Below are 7,993 nucleotides of genomic sequence, written 5' to 3' on the forward strand. Positions count from 1 at the left end.
GGCTGGTGCACAGCCTGTTCGTACCTAGACGTTTGTCTGGCTGGTGTACCCCAGCCTGTTCGTCCCTAGACGTTTGGCCGCTTAGTGTAGCCCAGCTTGTTCGTCCCAGTTGATGTCTGGCTGGTGTAGCCCAGCTCGTTCGCTCCAGACGTTTGTCTGGCTGGTGTAGCCCAGCTCGTTCGTCCCAGACGTTTGTCTGGCTGGTGTAGCCCAGCTCGTTCGTCCCAGACGTTTGTCTGGCTGGTGTAGCCCAGCTCGTTCGCCCCAGACGTTTGTCTGGCTGGTGTAGTCCAGCTTGTTCGTCCCAGACGTTTGTCTGGCTGGTGTAGCCCAGCTTGTTCGTCCCAGACGTTTGTCTGGCTGGTGTAGCCCAGCTCGTTCGTCCCAGACGTTTGTCTGGCTGGTGTAGCCCAGCTCGTTCGTCCCAGACGTTTGTCTGGCTGGTTTAGCCCAGCTCGTTCGTCCCAGTTGTTTGTCTGGCTGGTGTAGCCCAGCTTGTTCGTCTCAGCTGTTTGTCTGGCTGGTGTAGCCCAGCTTGTTCGTCTCAGCTGTTTGTCTGGCTGGTGTAGCCCAGCTTGTTCGTCTCAGCTGTTTGTCTGGCTGGTGTAGCCCAGCTTGTTCGTCTCAGCTGTTTGTCTGGCTGGCGCAGCCCTGCTTGCTCGTCACAGACGTTTTGTCTGGCCGGTGGAGCCCGGCTTGTTCGTACACAGATGTTCAGTCTGGCCGGTGTAGCCCGATCTGTTCGTACCCAGTCGTCTGGGATGGCCGGTGTATCCCGGCTTGTTCGTACCCAGTCGTTTGGGCTGGCCGGTGTATCCCGGTTTGTTCGTCCCCAGATGTTTGCTGGCCCCGGTGTCCCACGTTATGTTCGCCCCAGCCGTTTGGCCTGACCGGTGTAGACCGGCCCGTTTGTTCCATGACGTCTCGTCCCTCGGTGTAGCCGCCTGTTGTTCCTGCACGTACACGTTCCCTCCTGTTTCCCTGTCCTGTCCTACTCCAGCGCATGCGCATGCCGTCGGGCGGTCTGTCCGCTTGGGTGGGCTATGTTATGTTATTATCTTTTATTTAAGTTTCTAAATTAATTTATTGCATTGTTCAGCTTAGTTATGCCTTGTATTTACTTACTATTCCTCTAGCAGCGTTAATGCAGTGTCCATTGCTGTGGGATACTCAACTAATTTTGTTTCACTTTTGAGAATATTATTGCTAGGCTAGCCATTCTCCCTTGATTAGTACTGTTTTAATAACCATTCCATCCCTTGAACATTACAGTTTTACGCTATCCAAAACATACCATGCACATTACTGTTTAACCTACCAGGGAGCCGGTCGGCCGAGCGGACAGCACACTGGACTTGTGATCCTGTGGTCCTGGGTTCGATCCCAGGCGCCGGCGAGAAACAATGGGCAATCTTTCTTTCACCCTATGCCCCTGTTACCTAGCAGTAAAATAGGTACCTGGGTGTTAGTCAGCTGTCACGGGCTGCTTCCTGGGGGTGGAGGCCTGGTCGAGGACCGGGCCGCGGGGACACTAAAGCCTCGAAATCATCTCAAGATAACCTCAAGATAACCATCCTATCCCTTGATTAATCCCGCTTTAAGCTACCAAATCTTCCCATGATTACCACTGTTTCTTTTATTTGTTCAGCTTATATGCAAGTACATTATATTACGGTCTTATTCTATTATTAGAATATAATATTCCCCTCCCGTTCTCACTGTTCTGTTTTACTCCTCCAGGGTAGGCGCATGCCGTAGAGCGGTCTGTCGGTTTGGGTGAGCTACGCCATATGTTATCATTTATTTAAGTTCCCTAAATTAATTTATTACTTTGTTCAGCTTTCAGTTATGCCTTAATTGTATTTACTTACTATTCCTGTAGCAGCGTTAAGGCAGTGTCCATTACCGTGGGATATGCAAATAATTTTGTTTTCACTTTTGAGACTATTATTGTTTTAATCTAGACCATCTATTCCATGAATAAGTACTGTTTAATTAACCAATCTATCCCATGAACATTACAGTTTTAATCTATCCAAACTATACCATGCATATATTACTGTTCAACCTAACCATCCTATACCTTGTATAGTCCTGCTTTAATCTACCCAAATTATCCATGATTATCACTGTTTACTCTTTTATTTGTTCAGCTTAAATACAAGTATATTATATCTTTTATTTGTTCAGCTTAAATACAAGTATATTATATCTTTTATTTGTTCAGCTTAAATACAAGTATATTATATCTTTTATTTGTTCAGCTTAAATACAAGTATATTATAATACGGTCTTAAGCTATTTACTTGTTCAGTTTCAGTTTGTCTTGTATTTACTCCGCTATTTATTCTCTGTTTTCTAGCACTGCTTAAGCCTCATGCCTTTCTTACTGTTTTGGCCTCGCTATGTTATTTATATTATTTAAGTTTCTAAGATTAATTTGTTACATAGTCCAGCTTCAGTTATGCCCGGTATTTACTTAATAACACTGTTGTAGTGTTAAAGCAGTGTACAATTCTAGTGGGATACTCAAATAATTTTGCTTTTCACTTTTGAGATTATTATTGTTTGAATTCTTCCAAACTATACCACGAATAATACTGTCTTAATATAAACAAACTATACAATGAATGATACGGTCTTATTATAACCAAACTATACCATGAATAATACTGTTCAATCTATACATGAATATTACTCTCTTAATCTATTTTAACTGCTCAGATTTTATTACATTGGCTTTTATTACGATAGCATTCCCAGCAAACATTTTCATGTTTTTAAAACATCCTAAAAACGACATTTCATTGTTTTCAGCACGTTTATAATTACGTTTAGAAAAGGTTTTTTGAGAACTTTTATATACAACCTTAGAACGTATATAATTAACATTTCTAAAAACTTTTTTATGATCTTTTAATTACCTACATTAAAGCGTTTAGGGTAAATTAGGGTATAATAATTTTGTAATTCATATCTGAAATAGAAAGGGAGAGAAAGAAAGAAGACATATCTGAGATAGAAATGGACATCCTATATATGTATGTGTAAATTACAAATAAATAGGGTACAAAAAGAGAATTAAAATATTATATTTATTTAATTAAGAATGAGTAATACAACAAAATATATGTAATAGCTCGAAATATATAGACTATATCTATAACAGAATATAAAAGTAAAAATTTAAAAATCTATATATGCAATATGTGAACACAATAGATTTTGTGATCAAGCAGCCTGTGATTCATGTCATGCTGAGATCAGTCTGACGTTATAAGCAGTTATTGTTACTTAAAACTAAAACAAGTAAAATTTTCCGAGTATACATATAACACTATAGTTTTTCTATGACTAATAATAAAAATCTATTAATCAAAAGTTTAGAACTAATTAACTAAAAATAAAAATCTACAAGTGAATGTAAACACAGTCAAGTATAATATTCATGTAGAAAGAGAAAGAAAAAGAGAGAGAAGGAAAGCAAGAAAGAAAGAAAGGGAGAAAGAGAAAGAAAAGAAAAAACAGTCATGTATAATATTCATATTAGCACCATGCAATATAACTTAGATTAAGTAAAAAATCTCAGACATTTTTAAATCAAATGAAATATGAGAGCCAGAGAGAGAGACCCAGAGCCAGAGAGAGAGAGCGAGAGCCAGAGAGAGAGCGCCACAGAGAGAGAGCGTGAGCCAGAGAGAGAGAGAGTCAGAGAGAGAGAGAGAGCCAGAGAGAGAGAGAGAGCCAGAGAGAGAGAGAGCCAGAGAGAGAGAGAGAGAGCCAGAGAGAGAGAGAGAGAGCCAGAGAGAGAGAGAGAGAGCCAGAGAGAGAGAGAGAGAGCCAGAGAGAGAGAGAGAGAGCCAGAGAGAGCGAGAGCCAGAGAGAGAAAGAGAGCCAGAGAGAGCGAAAGAGCCAGAGAGAGAGAGACAGAGCCAGAGAGAGAGAGAGAGACAGAGCCAGAGAGAGAGAGAGAGCCAGAGAGAGAGAGAGAGAGAGCCAGAGAGAGAGAGAGAGAGAGAGAGAGAGAGGGAGAGAGAGAGAGAGAGAGGAGAGAGGGAGAGAGAGAGAGAGAGAGAGAGAGAGAGAGAGAGAGAGAGAGAGAGAGAGAGAGAGAGAGAGAGAGAGAGAGAGAGAGAGAGAGAGAGAGAGAGAGAGAGAGAGAGAGAGCCAGAGAGAGAGAGAGAGAGAGAGAGAGAGAGAGAGAGAGAGAGAGAGAGGGAGAGAGAGAGAGAGAGAGAGAGAGCCAGAGAGAGCCAGAGAGAGAGAGAGAGAGCCAGAGAGAGAGAGAGAGAGAGCCAGAGAGAGAGAGAGAGAGCCAGAGAGAGAGAGAGAGAGCCAGAGAGAGAGAGAGAGAGCCAGAGAGAGAGAGAGAGAGCCAGAGAGAGAGAGCAAGAGAGCCAGAGAGAGCGAGAGAGAGAGAGCCAGAGAGAGAGAGAGAGCAAGAGAGCCAGAGAAAGAGAGAGACAGACAGACAGAAAGACACACACACAACAAAAGAGGAGACAGAACAAAATTAAGGCAAGGAGAGAGAAGACAGAACAGAAACAACAGAGAGAGGAGAGAAATGAGAAATCATTGAAGAGAAGGGGAAGAGAAACACAAGATAAGAAAAAGATACAAGAAAAATATACAAGATAAAAATGACATAAATGAATACCACAAATATAAAAAGTAAAGGAAGAGAGAAGCTAGAAGAGACAGGAAACGAGAGGTGTTAGAAGAGAGGAGGAAAGGAGAGATTAAAAGACAAGAAAAACAGGAGAGAAACGTAAAAGAAATAAAAAAAAGGGACATTTGTGAGGAGAGAAAATAAAGAGACCAGAGAAGACCATATATCAAGAGTGTGAGGATAAAGACTTATATATTTTCTTAGTAGACATCCTCTGGCTCTTGTTGCCCCTCTTGTATACGAATTGTACTTGCAAGTTTTCCCTGAAAAGATATTAACAAAATTAATATTTAATTATTTATTTATATAAATTACACACACACAAACTTATATATATATATATATATATATATATATATATATATATATATATATATATATATATATATATATATATATATATATATATATATATATATATATATATATATATATATAATATATATAGACCAGAGACCAATTATATATATATATATATATATATATATATATAATTTCGTAAACCTCACCCTGTAAACATTCATGTTTCTACATGTTAAACAAGCTACGAGGATGAGGGAAGGGGATGTTCCCTCCATGCTGGATATTATATTTACCAGGAAAGAGAATGATATATTTATCATTCAGTACCTCCCTCCTTTGGTACCTCCCTCCTTTTACCCAAGTGACATGGTCACTTGGGTTAAAGTGACCATGTCTTTTTGGGAATATAGTATGCAATGCATTATAATCTGGAAGAAAATGAGCTTGAAGCAGTTGAAAAACCTGACTTGTGGAGAGGTCATTATGGGGAACTCAGATATTTCCTTAAGGAATTTGACAAACACTTGCTGTTAGGACATGAAGTAAATGAGATGTATGTCAAGTTTTGTGAAATATATGATAATGGCACAACAAAATTTATACTAAAGCAGAGATGCAGAACTAGGAAAAGGGGAAAAATTGCCCAAACATACAAGCAATACAAAGATGCGAGAAACAACAATAGCAGTAAGGAGAGGGGCAGAAAGACTGACTTTCGGTCATATTCAACAACACAAATATACATACACACACACACATTATTGGAAAAAATTGGAATTGGAATATTGGAAAAAATAATTAAAACTAAATGGGTAGAACACCTGGAGAGAAATGATATAATTTCAGACAGACAGTATGGTTTTCGATTTGGAAGATCCTGTGTATCGAATTTACTCAGTTTCTATGATCGAGCAACAGATATATTACAGGAAAGAGATGGTTGGGTTGACTGCATCTATTTGGACCTAAAAAAGGCATTCGACAGTTCCACATAGAGAGGTTGTTCTGGAAACTGGAAAATATTGGAGGGGTGACAGGTAAGCTTCTAATATGGATGAAAAATTTTCTGACATAGAAAAATGAGGGCAGTAATCAGAGGCAATGTATCGGACTGGAGAAATGTCACAAGTGGAGTACCACAGGGTTCAGTTCTTGCACCAGTGATGTTTATTGTCTACATAAATGATCTACCAGTTGGTATACAGAATTACATGAACATGTTTGCTGATGATGCTAAGATAATAGGAAGGATAAGAAATTTAGATGATTGTCATGCCCTTCAAGAAAACCTGGATAAAATAAGTATATGGAGCACCACTTGGCAAATGGAATTTAATGTTAATAAATGCCATGTTATGGAATGTGGAACAGGAGAACATAGACCCCACACAACCTATACATTATGTGAGAAATCTTTAAAGAATTCTGATAAAGAAAGAGATCTAGGGGTGGTTCTAGATAGAAAACTATCACCTGAGGACCACATAAAGAATATTGTGCGAGGAGCCTATGCTACGCTTTCTAACTTTAGAATTGCGTTTAAATACATGGATGGTGATATACTAAAGAAATTGTTCATGACTTTTGTTACGCCAAAGCTAGAATATGCAGCTGTTGTGTGGTGCCCAACAACAGAAGTTGGCCCATATCTTAAGAAGCACATCAACAAACTGGAAAAGGTGCAAAGACATGCTACTAAGTGGCTCCCAGAACTGAAGGGCAAGAGCTACGAGGAGACGTTAGAGGCATTAAATATGCCAAAACTAAAAGACAGAAGAGGTGATATGATCACTACATACAAAATAGTAACAGGAATTGATAAAATCGACAGGGAAGATTTCCTGAGACCTGGAACTTCAAGAACAGGAGGTCATAGATTGAAACTAGCTTAACACAGATGCTAAAGAAATATAAAAAAATTCACTTTCGCAAATAGAGTGGTAGACGGTTGGAACAAGTTAGGTGAGAAGGTGGTGGAGGCCAAGACTGTCAGTAGTTTCAAAGCGTTATATGACAAAGAGTGCTGGGAAGACGGTCTCATCCTTTAACTACACTTAGGTAATTACACACACACACACACATACATATTATATATATATATATATATATATATATATATATATATATATATATATATATATATATATATATATATATATATATGTCGTACCTAGTCGCCAGAACGCACTTTTCAGCCTACTATGCAAGGCCCGATTTGCCTAATAAGCCAAGTTTTCATGAATTAATATATTTTCTCTATTTTTTTTCTTATGAAATGATAAAGCTATCCATTTCATTATGTATGAGGTCAATTCTTTTTTTATTGGAGTTAAAATTAATAGAGATATATGACCGAACCTAACCTATCTTTATAGGTTAGGTTAGGTAGCTGAAAATGTTAGGTTAGGTAGTCGAAAAAACATTAATTCAAGAAAACTTGGCTTATTAGGCAAATCGGGCCTTGCATAGTAGGCCGAGATGTGCGTTCTGGCTACTAGGTACGACACATTATATATATATTTATATATATATATATTTATTTATATATATATATATATATATATATTTATATATATATATATATATATATATATATATATATATATATATATATATATATATATATATATATATATATATATATATATATCGGACAATTAGTAAAAAAAAAAAAATAAAAAATTAAATTATTTTACCTTGTACCTAGATCCACCAGGCCTGTTTGGTGCCTGTTTCAGTACTTCAGACATCTGGAAGGTCACATCCTCCTCCTCAACTTGTGGATGTGCGTTGATAGATGATTCTGTAAAATTAAGTTATTTATATAATAATAAATTCAGTATAACAATAATATTCTGTAAAATTAAAAGTAATTTATACATCAATCAGATAAAACTCTCCAGAGATGGTGATACACAACATATAAAGGACAAGTTTCAGAACAAAATATGCATTTAGGAATAAGGTTTTGTACATGTAGGTAGCACATGAGAAAATAAGTGGAAGGTGATCAAGTTTATA

At 38.0% G+C, this 7,993-nt stretch overlaps 1 long non-coding RNA gene across 1 annotated transcript in view; it reads right to left on the reverse strand.

The window, feature by feature from the left end:
* Positions 1-4,464: 4,464 nt before the first annotated feature.
* Positions 4,465-7,993, reverse strand: part of LOC138371208 (uncharacterized) — a 4,158-nt gene continuing 629 nt past the window's right edge. The window contains exons 2-3 of the long non-coding RNA XR_011230336.1: positions 7,669-7,775; positions 4,465-4,932 (exon numbers count right to left, since the gene is read on the reverse strand). This is a non-coding gene — a long non-coding RNA (uncharacterized lncRNA). The remainder of the gene's footprint in view (positions 4,933-7,668; positions 7,776-7,993) is intronic.

The sequence above is a fragment of the Procambarus clarkii genome, chromosome 35 (genome assembly GCF_040958095.1).
Source record: "Procambarus clarkii isolate CNS0578487 chromosome 35, FALCON_Pclarkii_2.0, whole genome shotgun sequence".
In the NCBI taxonomy this organism is placed as follows: Eukaryota; Metazoa; Arthropoda; class Malacostraca; order Decapoda; family Cambaridae; genus Procambarus; species Procambarus clarkii.